This window comes from Petromyzon marinus, chromosome 35, assembly GCF_048934315.1.
Source record: "Petromyzon marinus isolate PM22_M1 ecotype Great Lakes invasive population chromosome 35, UKy_Petmar_22M1.pri1.0, whole genome shotgun sequence".
Classification (NCBI taxonomy): domain Eukaryota; kingdom Metazoa; phylum Chordata; class Hyperoartia; order Petromyzontiformes; family Petromyzontidae; genus Petromyzon; species Petromyzon marinus.
Genome location: NC_133701.1, coordinates 8,847,971 through 8,868,585, shown reverse-complemented (window position 1 = coordinate 8,868,585; position 20,615 = coordinate 8,847,971). Strand labels below are relative to the sequence as shown.

General features: G+C 50.3%; 1 protein-coding gene across 14 annotated transcripts in view; it reads right to left on the bottom strand.

Moving 5' to 3' along the window:
* LOC116948931 (nuclear factor 1 A-type) overlaps positions 1 to 20,615 on the bottom strand; it is a 387,014-nt gene that overhangs the window by 72,923 nt on the left and 293,476 nt on the right. The gene's annotated exons all lie outside the window — the stretch shown is intronic.

Genomic DNA, 20,615 nt, shown 5'->3' with positions numbered 1-20,615 from the left:
TTTTTTGGCTTTTGATAACAATTCGACACATTGCTCAAGCGAGGATAAATCTGATGAGGTTTGTGGAATGCCACGAGGCAGATAATCCGTTGGCATCTCGCAGAACAGTGCAAGCCTTCATGTTAGACAGCGGTTCAAGGAAGTGGATATCACAGAGCTACCTGCCAGATGCCTTCAAGGGACATGTCATTAAGACAGGAGAGGGCAGCACTTTCCCACCCACTCTGCCACTGGAAGCAACGTTGTTGAGTGACAATCGAACAAACATATTTCTTGTATTTTAATTTAAGTCGGATTTAGAATGTTTGTATAATTCCATATATTGCTGCACTTTGTGTGTGTGTGTGTGGTTTTGTGAGACTGGTTCTTGCCACAATAATATAGACAACATTCCACGACTGACCAACAATCGTCAATTGGGGTGAGCACAAAAAAATGTTAATTTAAAATACTTTGATAAAAAAATGTTTGTATTTGCTTCGTAAAATTTCAGTCAAACATATACGTTCTACAAATACACAAATATCCTGTAAGTCAATTATTTGGCCTGGGCCCTAATCTTCGACCCTGGAGAGTGGAAGTGTAGTTTCAGACCCTGACCCGGGTCAAAATTGTGAATGTTAATCTCATGCGTTGAAAGAAAAATAAAGAAAATGAAAAAAAAATCGTAAAGTAAAGAAGTAAGGCTGTAGGCCAAGGGGGTTTTTTTTCATACGGGGCTTGTTACGCCTTGCTAAAATATACAGTGTAAACAGGATTTTTTTTTTGAGTAAGCAGCCGCCCAGGTCTCGGCGGAAAATATGAGCATTTAGCGGGACTCAATAAAGTCAGTGTGCTCACGACGAACAAGCGGCTACTTTTAGGTTTCTCTGAACGCACGTGGACACACGTGTGTGTACACGCGAGCACGCACAAAGACGCACACATGCGCCGGGAGCACAGGTGCGGATTATTTTTTCGCAGAGGCATTGGGTTTAGGAAAAAAAAAATCACTCCGAGGAAAAAATAATAATTCAAAAGCACCGGTTCGATTAATGACTTCCTGTATAGAAAGGTGCAGATGGAGGTGTGGTGCGGCCCTTTCTACAACTGCCTAAATCAATCCCTCTGCTGTGTGCCAAAGGAATGCCTCCGATTTATTAATTTGATAAGATTTTAATGTGGCGTGGATGGCGAGAGTGGGTAGGAATGGCGATTAATTACCGCGCTAGTACGCGCGCCCACCAATCCAAGTCATGCCCGTTAACGCTGCAAAGCGCTAACGAGTAAAGTCTTGGCCTAAACGAAACGAGCAGCTAACGAGTCACAACGCACATTTTATTTGTTCAGGTGGCGCGAAAACGTTTTAAGTACATTTTCGTCGGCAAATGTAATTTCTGTTTGTCTGATGTGCGCGTTGTTATTCTCAGTAAAGACTTTGTTTTGGCTGCACCACACATAGTGATGTATATATTGCTGCAAAAAAAAACCTAAATAAAGCAAGACTAATAATCATCATGAGAATAGTTTTTTTTATTAATTCATCATCGTTGTTTATTATTTATACCGCACCTCCCACGCATTGCATCTCGAGATGCCAGAGCAAAGGGGGTCCAAGTAAGCACTCCGTCGTGGAGTTGTATCCGTGGACCAAATACAATATTCACAAACAATGCCAGCATCGACAACGTGCACAACAAACAAGATGAAACAAAAACCTGAGCTGTCACAAACAATCCACCCAGCGTAGACGCTGGCTGGATTGTTCCATCGCATGATCGCGGCAGACGGCGATGGCCGTGGCCTTCATCCAGCAGCGGATCATGGCCAATGCCGATGACCAGCACGAAAAAACAAGGCTTTAGGAATGTCGACGGCCGGGGCTGTCCAAACGCCGGCTACCTCGGGGAGCGGTGTAGCGCGCACCGGCACTACCGCGCCCCGAGGCTCCGACCACGCTTGCAAGCGGCTCTCCGCCAATCAAGCGGGTGGTCGAGCCGCAAGCTTACGTAAGCCCCGGCAAAGGATTCCTCGGCTAAGTCAGCCCTCGATGACTCACGGCTAACCACGAGGCCGCCGCGGCTTTCGTGCGGTACACGGCGGTTTTGCCACTCCGCCCGGAGAGAGAGAGAGAGAGCTCCCGAAAGTATTTGTTTTCGCTTGCAGAGACGGCGCACGTCTCCAGATCGTGGGCAGAAGCTCCGGCAGGCCGAGAACCCCTCGCGCTGTCCGTCTCTAAAGACGCGTAAAAGCCTCCAGTCGACTTCTTTCGCACCGTGCGTAGCCAACCGTGCCGATCGGAGGTGGGGCGTCGGTTGGTGAAATGCGTGAATGAAAACTAATTTCTCGTGCAAAAGATCGTCACGGCCGGTTTGCCAGTCGACCCAAGTCCGTTATCTCGTGAGTCCGTCGAATCAGCAAGCCAGCCAAGTTTAGCAAAATAATAATTTCGTCAAAAAGTCGGTCAGAAGGGCAATCGGTCGGTCACCTCGTGAGATTGACAAAGAGGCAGCTGCGCGGCGTTTACTCGCGCAGCCTTCGGTCAGGAGTGAAGGTTCCTTTCTGGTTTGGCGTATTTTGGAGGGAGGTGGGACGCTTAACAAGCATCTATTTATTTTACTTTGTCGCGAAGAGTAAAATGTTACGAATGTCGCTGCTTGCGTGCGCGGCTTGAATCAAGTGGCCGCTTGCTATACAACGCGCGTAGAGACGCCGGGGGAAGATCGTCGCTGAGCGCCGTCGCACGTAGTGTCAGCGCTGCGTTCGCCGACGATGCAAAAGCCGCTCGCATCGGCTAAAGTTTGCGCGAGTGTAACATCGAGAAGCGTGACGAAAAAAAATATGTAGGGGGAGGAAACCCCCCCCCCCCCCCCCCAAAAAGAAAAAAATTCACTACGGTCTTCATAATGAAAGTGAATTAATTACGTGTACTTTATGCACAGCTGTGCCGTATGAATGCCGCCCATTCACAGCACCGGTGAAATCCCGGGGCGGTATTGCGTTGTTACTTCACGTTAGGCGAAACGTTTTTCGCCCGAGCGCAAATTTATTATTTAAGTGCCGAGCGGCGCAGGGGCTTTGGGGAGCGGAGCGGTCATCGCCGAGAGAGAGAGGGGCGCGTGCGCATGGGCGGGCGGGCGCCGTTCAAGAAGTAAAAAAAAATGGAAAGATGACTTGCGGAGCGTGAAAACAGGAGGGGCTGGTATTTGCGCAGTCAATACATTTGCGGAATGAAAATAAATCCCCGATGTAGCCCTTCCATCCGAATCCAAACGTGTCCGTACAGTGCGTGAAATGTAAAAGTGCGACAACTCCGCCCGTAGAATCGGACACCCGTCGTGAGTGTCTTTTATTTTGGGTATTTGGCCCGTCACCTGGCCCCTCCCCAGCCACCTTTGTGTTTTTCCTTTCTTCAAAAGCTCCTGTTACTTTCTTAAGCCCTCGCAACGTTGCAGGTGAAGGGGCGTTGGCACTGAATTTGCGAGTTGCGTTTTGCGCTCACACGGAGAAGAGAACGATCGAAACGAGAGAGAAGGGTTGCGCCATTTAAAAACCGCGAGCAGAGTCACTTCGCAAATTGCACGAATTACAATAATAATAATAGGAATTAGGAAGAAAAAAAACCACTTCTTAACCTAGTAAAGAAATAAAAAAACACTTCGGCTTAAGCCCATCAGAGATTTATTTTTTTTTATTTAAAGAAAGAACGCACACTACCCGCAACAGAAAACACGTGCAACGCAAACACACAATCAAAACAACGTTTAACGCAAAGTGGTACTTTTTGCATTAGCATTACCACCGCCACTACCGCCAGACCCACCACTATTATTATCGTCATCATTACTGAATTCAATTACTTCGGGTCTTTTTTTTCTTCCTCTTTTTAATATCGGGGGCTCAGCCACTGTGGTCTACACAAAGACGGCGGCGTGAGCTTTTTTTTGAGAAAGTTTTAAAAGAGCCGCACCACAAGCGTCCACCGACGTTCTGCCAAAACCTCAAACCGTATTTAGAGCGAGGGCTCTGCCCTGGTAACCCACGCGGCTCTGCGCGCAGCCGCTCGTCCAAAGTCGCAACGCGCACGTCCGGTGCCGCTGCACGACGCTCGCCCCAACGCTAACGTCACACACCGGGGTCCCCCACACGGCCCGGGTGGCGGGGGCGAACGCCCGCCTCGCGGTGAAAACACCAGCTCCCGTTGCGTCTCTCGCGAAGTCCGACGTTTCGCTTCACGTGCCGGACGACCGGCAGTTTTTTCGCTCCCCCCCCCCCCACCCGCCGCGCTCCCAGACGGGGTGGGAGGGGGGGTGGGGGAACGAAACGTCGAACGTCGTGCCAATTGATGCGTTGGCACAACCCCCGAGAATGCACCGGAGGGCTCGCGCAGCAGCAGCAGCAGCAGCACAACCGCCGTGGAGCCACGCGGTTGTGAAGGCCGCCGATGGCCGCCGCTAATCAAACGCCAGCTTGCACGGGCCGACGGCGCACGGACTTTCCAATGGCTTTTTTTCTTTCTCTCTCTCTCTCTCTTTCAGATTACAAATAAACGTGACGTGCGCTCATTTTATCCGCGAAATATTGCGACTGGCTGATTTTGCGTCTCCGTTCGTGTTCAACGGTTAACGCGAGACGAGTGAAATCTATTGTGTCGCCTGCCGGACCGCGACAACGACAAACAGAGAACGTGCCCAAAGCTGGAGCAACGTCGCGAAACGGCGTGTTAAGACATTTTTTTTTTTGCCCTGGGAAACGTGGCAAATAAATTTATTTTTTTAATTCATTAAAAAAAATCACATCCCAGGGACGAACATGTTCATGTAAATCTCTGCTTCCAGCTGCGAACTGCGAGATGGGAGGAGAGGGGAGTTTGCAGAATTCACGCCAAATATTGCAGAACTCACGCCAAATACCCGGGAACATTCATGAGATAATTTTTTTTAAAATCTATAAACCTAGACTGATAGAAACGTGGATTTTTATTATTATTATCATGATGAATGAGTGCCCCCTCTAACCGATCGGCCAACGCTTCTTTTTATAGTCTCGCTTTATATATATATCGCGACATAACTGGCGCAAGCGCTCGACCCATTAGGATTCCAAAAAGAGAAACTCTACTCCGGAAAACAAATTACAATTCAGATTAATATACAGGGGTCATGCTGGAGGGACAACGTCGGAGCAAGTCACTTGTTTTCTTTTTAAAATATTGTGTTTGTCTCGAATTCTGTGTTTTACATTGCGAATAAACAATTCCCGCGGACGTAACAGGCGAGGCTCGCTACGTCTAGCGTGCTCACTAAAGCATTTTTTCCACGATTGTTCGCAAGCGTCGCCGCGCCATTATCACATTTGTGTTGCTCTAATGGTGCACGCGAATGACATTTGGTTTCCATGTTCACTGCCAATCCATGCACGTGGTGTCACGCGCGCATGCTCGCGCTAGGTTCGTGCGCGCGTACGTTGCCGTGTGGCCAATGTGCAGGCCGGCGCCCCCGCGCGCGCTCAAGCTGGTCGTGCGCACGTGGCGTGGCAGACGCGGAAATTCACCACGCAGTAAAGACAAGTACAACGCGGCGTTCTACGTGTGCAGCACACGCGCACTCCCCCGCGCGCGCATTCAGTTGCCCCTTTTCACCCATGTTTGAAGGCGTCGATTTTTACACCACCAAACTTGCCGTTGGTTGCCGGCCGCTCGGGCAAAAAAAAAATTTGGTTTTGGCCTGCGCCCATAAAGCGCGGGGAAAACAAAAACTTCGTCCGTGCACGCCACGGACGTGTACATGATTGTGCGCTGTACAATTGCGTGCGCGTAGCGGCGCGCATCACACCCGTCCGTTATGCGGATCGCACCAGACACACGCGACGCCCACCACCGCCGCCGCCGCCGCCTCCACCCCCCCCCCCCGTCCACCGCCACCACCCCCCATTGCCATCAGCGCTCCTTACAACACGCGGCTCCGACCGCGCAGCGATTGCCTCACTTACAAGTGGCCGGTTCTTAAGTGGCCATTTACTCGCCGGGCGCGCGCAACAGTGGAGCTCTTTGCCGCGTCGCCGCGCGGCTCCGCGGCGTGCGGGAGATGGATGGCCGTGGAGGGCGATGAGGGGCGCACCTTTGTGAATGCGACCCGCGCCCCACCGAATCACACCGCCGACGACGCCGACGCCGCCGACGCCGCCGCCGTCGGCGCACCGCCCGATCCTTTGCGCAACGGCCACCGCGAGCGCAGGCGCCGGTCCAGCGCCGTGGCGCTTGCGCAACCAACCCCGTGGCTTCACCATTCATCAAAACCCACGCGATCAAAACGCACGGCCACAGCACGGTAGCGCGACGGAGGGAAGCAGCTTACGCAAGAACGGCACGGGGAGAGAGCGGGAGGGAACGCAAAGCACGCAGAGCGACGGCAACAATCTTCCGGGGAATCTTTACGTGGAACCGCACCGATCCGTTTGCCGTTTGACACCGCGCTGGATTTGTGTTTTGTCGAGCGGGCCATTGTCAAACAACTTTAGCCGTTCGCACTGTGCCAAGGTCCCACAGAGTGCAATGCAACCCCGCTGCAGCGAAGAACCGATATGTGCACGTAAACTCACGGCCCCGATTCCCCTGGCTGCGAGTGTTTCTGTACAGTAACTCAAATAGCCAAAGTACATTCGTGAAATGTATTTCTGGCCACTGCAAATTTACTTTTCAGTATGGCGTAACTGGATCTCCATGGTATTCTCATTCCGGTTAAATAAAGGATAGTACAATTTACTGAATTTACGGAGGTGACTTACACAAGATGCACCAGGTACTTTTAGTTCTGAGTCTGACAGCGGTGCTAATGGTATTGATTTTGATTGAAGTGTATATGCATTAATTACATAGCCATACTATCTTAATCGCATACATAGCGGGGTTTTTTTTCCGTGTATGTACATTTCTGGATGAGGCACATTGCAGTATGTTCCCTGCATTCATTGAGTTTAGGATAAATATGTAACATATGTGTTCCGTGTATATATGTGTGCAGCCCTTTGCCAACGCAGTGCTGGATGAAGCCCTCCCTCTCCAGGGCCTGGCGAGTCATGGGGGTTTGCTTGACCATACTTCACCGTGCTGGCCGGGTTAAGTGTGAACTGTAAGTTGTCTCCATGAATGTGTATCGCTGTGGACTGAGTATACATGTGTGTAATGATTATCATTACCAGTGATGATTATCTGAACCGGTCCTGGGCCTCCCCTAGGTCGACTCAACCCCAAATGAGTACCTGGTGCTGTGTGTAAACATCGCCACTGGGGAGACAAAGGCGGTCGGGCGTGGTGCTGGCTACCCACCCCATCGTGTACCCTGCAGGCCTTCACAGCTGATACTTATGAACAGCACTTGCCCCAAAAATCTGTTCTGGCCATACGGGGGGGGGGGATCTTTGTCTTTGACATGTTTATGAAGTACTTCTTATCCATACTTTATTGATTCAGTCTCGTTTACATTTGCTGAAAACATCTTGAAATAAAACACCCAATGTGGTAGGCCCCTCCTAAAAAGAAGTATGATTACTCTTATCATAATAAACCATGGATGAGTGGTGTACGTACTTTATTGGGCATTATTACAATCGAGTGAAGCTAGTAAAATTAAATTCAACTGCTCCTGTTGATATTTTTGTTACAGATAGGAATAATAAACAATGGAATTATTGCAGTTGTGTCTTAACGGTTTATTGGGTAGGCTCGCTTCAAAGAATTGACTTTTATCAGCTTATAAAATACATTTAATGCTGGTTTCGAATAATTCACAGCGGTATTATACGTTTCATCTGTGTCCACATCAGTTAAGAAACCAAACGGGGTTTAAGTGTGCATAAAAGTTGCTGATGTTGCGGTTAACACGTCAATCGCTGTTTAATGTTCATGTCAAAAAGTAAAAAGCAATTGTTACCACGAGAAGCGGTTCAAAACCTCCGTCTACAAGCAAACCAACGTTTGTACGACGTTTAGAAATTTGTTTCATCGCGGTCATCATTTTACCTTTGTCACGCCTGGACATTCAATGCTTTAAAACAAATAAAAACTGTAAATGTTACCTCTTTAGCCTGCCATTTTTCAGATGAAGATTAACATAGCGTCACAAAATGTACGGTGTTTAGATTAACTTAATTATTATTCTAATCGCATGGTTTTAACGTTTTATTGGAGAACGGTTATTAACATTACAGGGGCCTAGGTTTAATAACGGCATCCGTAAAGAAACAGAGTTTCAATCGACTAATTCAATGATCATCTCCTTCGGTTTGCAAATAGCCAGAGCAAAACGAATGTGAACGCTCCGTCATATTGCAAAAGGCTTATTGATCTAGGAAATGTAACAATCTGTAAAACACCTTTGTCATTCCAGCGAGTGAACACGGCTCCGATGATACGCCGCCGTCTCTCGGGCCAGATCGCTTCGAAACACCCGATGCACGTCGCCAGTTCGCGTGCGCGCCGGTGATTGCACAAGTGTGCTCGCCGCACACTCCGCTATTTAGACCTCCTCCGACGCCCGTTCGCGTCTCGCCCCCACCACCACCGCCGCCGCCGCCACGTGCCGGGGGGGAAGATTCTTCCGCAACGCAAAACCGAGCCGCCGATTAAAAAAAATCTCCCCCCACCCCCCCCCCCCCCCCGGCATGTGGAGGAGGAGCGGAACGTCGGACACCGCGGGCCGAAAGAACGCGCGCCTACGACGCCGGAAGCACCGGGGTCGGGAGAGCCGTGCAGCGTGACTGCGGGGAGGAGGGGAAAAGAAAACACGGCAGTGGCGTGATTTAGGCCACTTCAAAAAGTGTGTCCCGCTCGCTCCCTTCGAAAGCCACTAACCCCGCGTGACGGCCCTCTTCCGTCCCCCCGTCGGTCATTGCCCACACCCCCCTCCACCCCCCCCCCCCCCGTCTCAACAACGCACCGTGACAAAGTTTTGACAAGATGATTAGCGCGGGGAGATCGCAAGAGCCGGGCGCTCGTGCGCGCGTACACGTGCGCACGAGCGTTCGCCGGTGAAGCGTTGCGCGAGGGCCAGAGTGGGTTTTGAAGAAAAGTAAACGGGCTGAGCACGGAGAGGAAAGAGAGGAAGGACTAGCCGCAACACTAGCCGTGCCGGAGGCATGTGGAACTTCGTTTGCGCCGTACGTAGCCGAGTGTGCTGAACGGATGTGCGGGGGGGGGGGGGGGGGAAGGACAACAAACTAAACGAAAAATGCGGTTCGAATTAAATGAGTTTACAATCTCGATGACTTAAAAGCGCCACAGCTCCCAGTGGCTTCCTCATGTCGGAAGGAAGAGCGTTCCAGACGGCCGCAGAAGCGCATCCGAAAGCGCCGCGCGCCCGTCGTTGTCCGTTGGCCGGGCCAAACTCCGCCCGTCGCGAGCGAGCGTGGCCAGGGGGACCGCAGCGGGCGCCCCGAGCCCCCCAACGCGCACGCCGGGGGTCGTCGTTGAAAACCGTAGAGGAAAAGTAAGCGGGCCTTGGGCGGTACGACGTCACGGCCTCGAGAAACGACGGCCGATGGCCAAGGGTGACCGGGGTGGCGGGGGGGGAGGGGGAATGGAGTGCGTCCCCCAGGGGGTAACGCGTTCGCCGACGGGGTGGCTGGCGATGAGGGCCGGCTCGTGAGCAGGTGCCAAAGGTGGATTGTGAGAGGTTGTGGTCTAGGCTTGGGGGCGGGGGGGGTGGGGGCATTCGTCCAACAGTGGATTGACCACGGCCAAGAACGATTGATGATTGATAACAAAGAGGAGCACAGGTCATTATCGTTCTCGCACGACAAGACAGCCACACTGGAGTCTGTGCATGTGAATCTGAAAAGGGTGCACGGTCATCATTTGTGTATTCGTGCCTAAAGGCAACATATTGATTAATAGATTGACTTACAATTTGTATTGCATTTTGATGCACATATATGTGTAAAAACAAGCATGTACATTGGGAAAGCAATAAAAACAATGCCATTGGAACTGTCAACATCTCGAACTATTTGTAAAAAAATAAGTAATTTGTTTTTGTATATGAAAAGTTATGTTGCCTTCTGTGCATCGCGAGCACAGGTGACAATACATACACACACACAGGTACACAGGGCCAACACACCTGCACTAGAGTCATCTAGAGAATACCCTCACACACACAAAGAGAAAGGTACCCCCTATAGTCTAAGAGACTTTTGGGACAAGTGCTATGAGTGAGTACCTATTTAGCCGGCATGGCACAAGCAGAGGTGAGTGGCAGGAACCACTCCCGACCCGCCTTTACCTCCTCAGTGTTGATATTTACACACTGCACCAGGCACTCATTCAAGGTTAAGTCGACCTAGGGGATGCACAGAATAGAATCGGTTCAGATATTCGTCGCCGTTGTTGGTCGCCGGCTTCGTAGAGAGCGGTGCTTTAACCGCTTCACCACTACTCCCCGAAAGTACAAAGACAAATATCCCCCGTACAGCCATAAACATACGTTTTTGGGCAAGCGCTGCTAGCGAGCGCATGTGAAGACCGGCACGGCACACGAGGGAGTGGGTGTCCTACACCACGCCCGGCCGCCTTTGTCTCCCCAGCGGCGATGTTTACACGCCGCGCTGGGCACTCGGCCCAAAACGTACGCACGCAACACCCCTCACTCTCTAATCCACTCGCGCACTCTTGCTTAAATTTCACGAGGGGCGGGAATGCTTTCGCGTGTTGCTGCCGCGGCTGCGGGCACATACGCATGCAACAAAGTCTCGTGTGTTTCGTTCTCGCGTTCTCAACACACACACACACACACAAAGCTCGACGAGAGAACGCCCACGTCTCAGATATACGCGTGCGTGCAACAAGCGCACACCTGTGCATAGAGACACACGGGGGGGGGGGGGGGGGGCGTGCGAACGCCGCAGACACACGGGCCCATTGTTGCGAACCTGTCGGCCTCCCGGTTCTTAGTGCCGGTCTTCGCCGAGAAGAGGAAATGCCTCGTTGGAAATCGCATTAGCGGAGTAGGTAAATCAATAATGTGATGAAACCTATCCCGACCCAAGAAATGTTAAGCTTCGCATCGTTGCCTGCGACCCCCCCGCTGCTAAATGCAACTTCGTCGCCGCTTTTGTGAAAGATCACAGAGGATTTGTTGTTGTTCTTATTGTGTGTGCGAGTTGACATATCGAGTGGAGCGACATCGTAAGTGATTTGCATGTTGCGCTATAAAACCCAGCCCACCTGGGTTCATTTCCCGGCCACGGCTGACATCGGTGGCAAATATATGAAACGCTCCAGCGCCTTCTCTAAGGTTGACTTGGTCCTTAAATGAGTACCTTGTGCGACGCATGGTTCTGGCCACGCGATGCCCTCGTGCGCTTGCCGACCTTCATGTGAGCTCACCAACAGCACTTGCCCCAACAGTCTGTGTATAGGCCACATGGGAATCTTTGTCTTTGTACGATACACTGTGTCAATAAGGATGCCATTGGCAAGCATTTACATCAATTTATCAGCTCCACTGTGACCGCACCAAAAACAATCGCCGCGTTCTATCACGCATGCAGTCGAGGGAACGTCACCAAATGTATTCCCTCTATGACATTTGTTCTCAAGGTGCCTTCTAACCCCTTCACTTCCAAACCTCTTAAATTCTTCTCTTCACCCCTCATATTCTCTCCCCACCCCACCACACACAACTCACTACCCAAGGCCTGGAAACTGACCCACAAACACTGCACCCCAGCGGGCATCAAACCAGGCGAGACTGCTGTGATCGCCCTGGCAAGTGTGTAAAAACTAAATCCTGTACACGTAAAAAAAAACTTAACGTTATTAAAAATAAATAGACGTTTTTTGCGCGCATGTGTAGAATTCAATATACATATATATGTTTTTGCGTGAGCTTAAATCTGTATTTTTTTGAAAGTATAAATAGTTAAGAGGGCTGGTCGATTTATATATATTAAAAAAAACCGTGTTGTAGTCGGCCAGACCGGCGTGAGTTCCTTGGTTTACGACGGGTTAACATGAACCGTGCTGGGCGCTATCTGAAGCAAGCCGGGGCACAAGCGTCGGGACGCTGGGCTTTGTCGGCAGCCTCTGCATCTGCCGAAAAAAATCCATCGTCTGGCCCCCCGTTACTACCCCAGGTCTCGACCAGTTTCTCTTTCCGCTGAAACGAGGCGCGCTTGTAAGAGGTGAGGCCAAATGCTAGAGCACGCAGCGGGACCCCCTCGTAACACAACGCAAAACCGCAATACACCGTTGCGTATCTGACCGTCGCGTATCCGCCCTGACCGAGTCACTGCCTGCTCACCCAGTGCAGAAATTCAAGCATGATGGTGGTATTTTGCCATTTTCTTTCCGTGGACGTTCGCTCACAGACCAGACCTTCTGACGCGCGATAATGCGCCGTTAAACTCCAAGCACATTCACGCGCTCACTTCCAAGGGGCATTTTCCCACGTTTCAGCAGTTAGCGCTTTCACTTTTGTCTAAGAACCTGCTTTGCACGCGGGTGCGGCTGTCGATTTGTATTTGCGGTGGCAAATCCGACGTATTTAAGGATCCACCGATGCCGTGTAGTCCCTGGGCCCCCTGCGGAAACGCAGCCCTGCGCAGTGAAAAACCTGGTGGTGTATTTCAGAAGAACTTACCGCGCGTTTTTATTCGTTCGTGCATTGCATGCACTTTGTCGACGACTGACAAAACGCTCCCCCCCTATTTTGTTGCAAGGAAGACTGGAAGTGGGGAAAAAAAAAGGAAAATAAATAGCAAGATGGAAATCGTGGCCTTGGTAATTAAACTGGTGGAAGGTATAAGCCCACGACGAGTTTTACGTGTACATTGGGGGGCGGCTAGGGCTCTCTATATAAATATAGTGAACATTTTGGTGTTCAGTTGTAACATATGAGACTGCACAACATTATTAGGTATATAACACACCTCATGAATATGAAAACTAAAAGTAATTTTTTTTTTTACAAATTTACTGCTAGAATTTGGACAATTTAATTTAATAGTTTGCTTTAATGTCTACTACAGTCACCTTTAAAAAAAATGTTATTCAATCAGCAACTGAGTCTATTTATACATTGGTACAATTATTTTTATAACCTATTGACATTCATGAGTAATATGCCCAATGTTCTATAAATATGAAATATATATATAGTTATTACAGGCCCATGATAGATATTGGTCACATGGTGTAAAGCTTTCATCCAGCAGTAGACTGATAAAAGCGGAAAATGATGACATATACAAAGATAAAAATGCCCCCGATAGCCTTAACAGAGTCTTGGGGCAAGTGCTGTCAGCGTGCGTGGCCAGCACCATGCCTGGTTTCCCCAGTCCGAATGTTCATACTCCTTACCAGGTACTCATTTGAGGCTGAGTCGACCTAGGGGAGGCCCAGGACAAGTTCAGATAATCGTCACTCGATTTAGCAGCGAGCGGGAATCAAACTGGGGTCACCGGGTTTGTTGCGTGTCGCGCTAATCGCGACACTACCAATGATATTATAATATACACACGCGCACACGCATGCATGCACGTACAAACGAACCCACACGCACATTAATTCCTCATACGGGGTGATGGCAAAGTATACAACTCTCAAATATTGTTTATAAATAATGTAAAGAAGTTGCCTCTAATGGGTCTCCCTTCTTATCTGTCATCGGGAACGATGGGGCTTGGTGCTGTTATCCTAAATGGAAAATGTGCCCCCATTTGTTGACAAAGCCAGCTGAAGCGTTTATGCATCATTTGGGAAATATATCTGCGGATGTGAAAAATATATATTAATATTCTTACATCCACGCTTTAAAACTTTTGACGCTGTTCCAAAACAAGGAAATCGATTTATTATTTGTTTTACGGGAAATCAGAGTCCAAATCTTTATTTATCCTGGAGAAATCCGATGAGCTATGAAGCTATTTTTTTTTCTTCCACAGATGTCCAGTAAGGGGCGGGTCAGAGAGTTACAAAAACGAACAACAGATAAAACGACAGTGGTGCAAAGTAGAGGAAAGGTAAGCAAATGACTAAAAAATAAATAAGATAGATTAAGCATCCATGAGTTCGAATTGAATAAGTGCACCAATTCCCAAGCTTGGGCAAGGAAGCAAAACAACAGCAAAGAAAAAAAACAGTCCCAGACCACACCAAGGCAACGCACAGCCTCTCAATACAATTGCACAGTAAAATTGAACTATCGAAACATGGGCAAGGATGAAAGTTTCAAATCACATTTGCAAATGCAGTTGTATCCAGCACTAACCTTCTGCTTCACGGAATTTTTTAAAAGGAAGATTTACAGTGTTAAAAGGGAGGAAAAAACGAGGTTGTCCCAAAACGTTGCTGCTGCAACGCCAAAGGCTTTGGTCGCCCACTCCCAATTCTTGGGATAGTTAAAAGGCAATTAGATGGACGTTTTAGGTTTCTTGAGTTTTAGAATGGAGTTAATGAAGGAGCTAAGTATAGCGCGGATTTGCCAAGAAGGATGTTATGGATGAACAGGTGCCCCAATGTAGATTTAATTTTGGCATCAAGGGATGTGACATTGGATTTTCAGTAGAGGTCACAGTGGTGGGGCCTGTATGGTACATCCAGTGCCAATTTAAGAGTAGAATTATAAAATGGGTGTAGTCCGTTCAGTTTTTCGTTCGTAGCTGATCTGTAAGCAGTGTCAAAGTCGTCAAAAGGTGGAAAATGATAGCTTCAACAATTTGCAAGTGAAATCGGATGATAAAACAATGTTTCTGTACAAAAACCTTGTTTTTATATTTGCATTTCTTTGAGATGTGATCAATATGGGGTTTGAATGTAAGTTTTGATTCAATTAGTAAACCCAAGTATTTGAATCACTCCATTTGTTCAATGATGTTGTTTCTGATATTTGTAATAGGTGAAAGGAATGACGCTGGATTTGTTTGAAGAATTAAGCATGATCTCCGTTGTTTGGAAACTTAAGAGCAATTTTAGTGATGCTATTGAATTAAGTAGAAATCGTGTTGAAGATTTACCCGATACTAGCATGGCAGTGTCATCAGCAATGAGATTTAATTCTGAGTGATTTAAGTTTAGTCCAAGATTGTTTAAATGAGAACAGAATTGGATCCAGCACAGAACCTTGTGGAACATCCTTTGTTATTTGAATATTTGTGGACGGAAATGTTATCACTACGTACCTTTTTGAGAATGGTCTGAGAGGTAGCTCTTAAATCATTTTATCGTACCGTCTGAAAAGTGTACTTGACCAACTTCTTGCGAGTAGAATGTCAGGGTCAAGAAATAGTGCACAGCAGTAGTGGCCCTTATCCAGGTTAGTGAATAAAAATGTAATATACATCCATGATAGCAGCCCAGGAGACGGATGAATGCAATGCAGCATTTTGGTTATCACTGGAAAAGAATAAGTAGCTACGACAAAGCTAGGAGTGTAGAATAAAAGAAATGTAAATATTTATGGCGGCGCGATTTGTTTTGAACGCCGCCATAATTTACGTTTGGCGACGTTGCACTCGTTCGTTTTTCAAAACGTGTCGAGGAATTTCGCCACATCTCAAAAAAAAAGAAAATCCGCCACACTGTTATTGCAAACAACTTTTCCCCCAGCAGCCCTTCTCTGCGTGCGCCTGATCGAAAGCAGGATTCAATGAAAAAATCCTCGATACGGAAACTCGGGACCGTACTCAAAAATAACCGCCGACTTTGCCCGTGTGCGCTCCGTACACTTTGCGCGTGAGCCCCGCCGGTTGCATAAAGTTTGGACACGTGCATAATTTTTGATTATTTTTTTTTTTTTGGCACGGCCCGGGGAGTGTTTGGCCTTGTACAACGCGCGGCCGGCCAGGACGAAGAGCGGGGGTTTGCGACGATCTCTTTTTGGCGAAGCCCTATCTCAACGACGGCCGCAAAACAACCGGAGCCGCGCACGCGCCGTCGCGACCGAGGGCCCCCCCAGAAAACGCGTGGCCCGGAGCACACAAACTGCGCCTGCCACGCCGATGCGCTCGCTGCGCGTCACGTGATGTGCATTCTCCGCCATTTTGTGCGTCGCTTGCCCCCCCCCACTCCTCCTCCTCTCCGCTCAGAATGAACGCAACAGCAGCAGCCTGGGAGGCGGCCATTTTGTGGGCCTCGGCATTTTCTCTCCCCCACCTCTTCACGAGCCATCGTCGAGAGTCGCGGGGGCCCCGTTGAGATTTCAGATTTTTCTGCCGCGACCGGAGTGCCATCTCACCCCTATCCCGGCAGCCAGCCACTTGGGGGTTACCCCCCCTCTTTGGCTGGGCCGGCGACGCAGCGCTGAGCCCGGCTCGTGCCCGCGCGTTTTTCGAGCCAAGGGCCTGGCCAAAAGGGGCTTACAGAAAAAGTGGGCGAGCGAAAGAGCCACTGTAAATGCTCGCTGCCAACACAGGAACACCCTTATCTGTACCAAGTTCCTTTTTTTCCCCTCTCTCTTTGCGTCAACCCCCTTCCAAAAAAGCGGCCAGACACAAGCCAGCCGTGCCCACACCCCTTGCCAGCCAGCCAGCCAGCCTTGCCCGATGTGCCAATGTTTGACTGCTCGCGCCGATCGGCATAAACAAATTTAGTTGAAGGAAAGAAACACAGCATCACAAAAAAAAGCAACTCCGTGCAGCCGCCGCCGCACTCTTTATATTATTTCCGCGGCTTTTTTCCCCTCCCTCCAAGCCAGAAAGACCTGCAGTCCAAACTCTCTTGCCAAATGCACTGTACCACAAATTCATCCGTTGTCACTGTGCCAAGCGCTTGTCTCTTTCCACCACCCCCCCTCCTCTCCGCCCCCTGCTTCTATTTTTTTTGTTGCAAAAGTTCTGGATGCAATTATGCTGGTACTGCTTGCCAAGTTTCTGTACAGTGCACTTTGTGAAATAAGATCTCTCTTCTTCTGTACAAAACTTGGAAGTCGCCCTCCTCTCTCTCTCTCCTGTACTCTCAGCATTGCACTTCGTTCTCCCGAAACCGTATCTCAATTTTTAAATTGGGCAGCAAAACGCGAGGTTGGTTACTCGCGCCCGATCGATCATCGCTCGACGATCTACCACCGGGCCGCAGGAATGCCCCCCCCCCCGCCTTGAGCGAGGGGGGGGGGGAGACAACGCCCCCCCCCCTTGACCGAGGGGGGGAGACAACGCCGCCCCCCCCCCCTTTTCGGAAGACAGAAATTCCCCCCAAATTATATTGATTAAAAGCATGCGTCCTTCCATTGCGCTCGGTGAAAATATACCAAGTCTCCTTGTTATTCCTTTTTTTGTGGTACGGGTTTCCCCCCTCGTCCATACTTCTTCTCGAAACACAATCGGCTCCGTGATGGACGTTTGGCCGCCCGGCAAATGGGCTCTGGTGAAGCCATTCCTGAGGCCTGAAAAGAAGGGGGGTGGGATGGGTGGGTGGGGAGGGAGTCTGGGTACCGCCAACCCCAGCGATCTGGAGGCAAGTGCCAAACGGCACGGCTGCGGTTGTCCCGTGCATGCCAAATGTGGTGGTCTCATTAGGAGAAATTTTATACATTTAAGTCCACAATTAAGTTACCCCACGTTGCTTTTTTGGCCATCCCCTTGACTCGTTCGTGTGTCGCTAATTTGAAAAAGCTGGGCGACTCGGAGCACCGCTGTTTATTCCGTCGTTGGTAGCCGCGGACGCGATGACGTCGTTGGCGTTTGCAAAGCTGAGCCTGGGCACGGGCCCCGGCGGCTTCTGGTGAGGGCCGAAAATCTGCCCAAGTGGATATTTATTTATTTCACACTTGAACCGCAAAAATAAATCCCACTCGCGTCAGCGGAGAGACGGGGTCAAGAGGTGAAGAACTGTCGCTCGGGCAAAGCGCCGAGAGCTTGGCGGGGGCCTCGAATTGCCACGTCGGGGCCACTGCCCCCCCCCCCCCCGGGAGACGACGGCACCCCCGAGGACACCTCTTCAATATTAGGACTGCACGTGACGGACCCTCTCCTGTCAACACTAGATGGCGCGCTACAAGCTACGCCGCAAGGGCGCCTCGTCTCCCGCGACAACGGTCCCATGTGCGCAGACGAGGGATAAAGGCGCAGCCCTGAAATTGCTTGCTCACGGGCCACTGCTGGCGGGGAAGGGTGCTTCCGCTGAAATTGAGCTCCAGAAGGCCTTTGGAAGGGGTGGGATGTACCCACACTTTACCCCGCCCCACTCGACCTGTTGGTCGACCGACAACTTTGCGGCGTAGCCCATGTATATCGCTGGGTGATGCGATGCGTGGTTGTTAATTATGGCCAGACAAGACCAAGCTGAGTGAGAAACGAGATTGTATAATTATTTTTATTATGCAGCCACTGGTGACCGGGCCAACTCACTACACTTGAGAACCCGGTCTAATCTTGGGCGACTGCCCGGATTCAAACTCGGGATAACAACAGTGCTTGTTCAGCGCTTTGACCTAGCCATTATGAGCCCCTCGAGCCAACTGGCCAGCTCAAAAACAAGATGTTCGTATGTCGTCGGGTTGACGGTGAATCGAAGTTGGGGTTTTTTTTGTTTATTAGCCCCCCCCCCCCTCCCGCAGAAGACAACTTATCGCAACTCATCGGTTCAGAGGATGTCTACGGAGTCCCAGGAAGTCCTTCGCATCCCCCACGAGCGTCAGCAAGACTGCAAGGGCCTTCCGTGAACTCTTCTTCGGTAGCACGGCCTTACCAGCACTTCCTGTGAGCTGTCATCTTCCCCTTCCTTCTCCGTTCTCTGCTCTTCTCTTCACTTTCACAAACGTCACCTTTCTTCCTTCAGCTCCTCCAACATCCCAATCCTCGGCCTTCACCTCTCGATCTATTCCCTGCCGTTGTTCCTTCTATGTACGTTATCCTTCACCAAACCGTGCCCTCATAAGCGTTGCTATGAGGCCCACTCAGCTATACAGCTCTTTTCAGAAGTGAACTGGCCACAAATTACAGCTCAGCAAAGTGGTTTATTATCACGGGACCTTTTTCATTGTCACGTGTGGAAATGTATAGCAGCCAAATACTCTAAACGCATGTTGATTCTAAATGTGGAGGGAAAAACCGGAAGATCCGGATAGAAATCCACTTCACCACGGGGAGAAAATTCAAGCTCCAAATATACAGACGTCAGGGTCAGGATCGAACCCTTGACCTCTTGTATACCAGGCGAGGTAGCAAGCATCTCCTAGTCACCGTGGCGACCCTACGCCCAATCCAGTTCTGCCTCCTCCCTCCTTCTGCGGCGTCCACTTATCGTCGTCCTCGCGTTGATGCAGTTCAAGATTCATCGTTGGCTCTGCCCAGCTCACTCGCTGCATCCTCCCACATCTGGAACGTGTCCCCACGCCCGTCTCGCTCCATCCGCTCCGTGCCACCGTCCGTCTCGACCGTCGTCTCCTTCCACCCCTTTCACTTCGTCGTCGTCCGTTCTTCTTCCCGTCAACCGACTCTCTCTCTCTCTCTCCTCTTTCACATTTTAAAAAAAGCAAGCGTAGAATATTTTCACCGCCAAATTTTCGGATCAGAGTGGTTCGGTAACGATGTCCAGGTACGACCCCGGCAAGAAACACGGGGCAGAGAAAAGAAGCAGCACGACTGCAAAAACCTACCCGAGTTATTTATTCACCGAGCAAAGAAGCATTCCGGCTTAGCGCAACGAAACCGCTGCTTCCAAACGTAATGAGCAACATGACACAACTGAAAATAACGAACTGATGTCACTTAGGAGCTTGTGGCTCCGCAGTGGCGAGCGCGCTGTGAACCCAGCGAAGCCGGGTTCGGTTTCCGGCCGCGGCTAACATCGTTGGCGAGTGATATTTGAACCGGTACCCCCTACCCCCCCCCCCAACCCCAGACCCCAACATTCAGCAACCTGCGCTGAACAGTGGTCACACAACCCAAATCACCAACGCAGTATCGGCGACGCCTCCGTGCGTGGCGCTGGACTGCCAAAGAGCTGGGAACGAAATCGCGAATTACAAAAGCAGCGTAAATCACTTCGGTGAATATTTCCCACGGGGCCAGGCGACGCTGGGTTCCGAGGGTTCATTTCGCAATCGCGCTGCAAGCTTCACGTCTCTTATGGGCGTCGGGTCGGCCCACCGTCGGTCCCGCAGGCAATAAAAGTGAGCTCCACGGTTGTTGCTCTAGGGCCAGAAACGGAATCTCCACCAGATCAGAAACGGAATTTCCACCGGCTGGCCCACGGCACCCTCCGAACGAGGTCAGGCACCACGCCGTAGCCGCGTGACAATGGGGAACACGCCTTGTGGCTGTGACTCATACACTCCGCATGTTTCCTGCAGCGGTTTGACGCTAAACATTTGAGTGAGCCCGTGCGGGGTCATCAGGAGCTGCACCGGAGAGTGCGTTGAAAAATAAATTGGGTAACTCCGTGGACAAAAACAAAAAATAAAGAATCTCTCACCCCTGATTTACGTGCTACCAAGGTGGCCCCAGCTGTATCTGGAGCTCATCGTTGTTGTTGTTGTTATTGCTGGGCCCTCCACCCCCACCGGTTGCTTCATCCCAGACCTCTCTCCCATATTTTTCTCTGCCCTCCCTTGCCCCCCCCCCCCCTAACCCCCACGTCGTTCCGGTGGGGTGCTTGGGCATGGGCCCTGGGCCACTCGGGCCCGTGGGCCTTGGTGCAG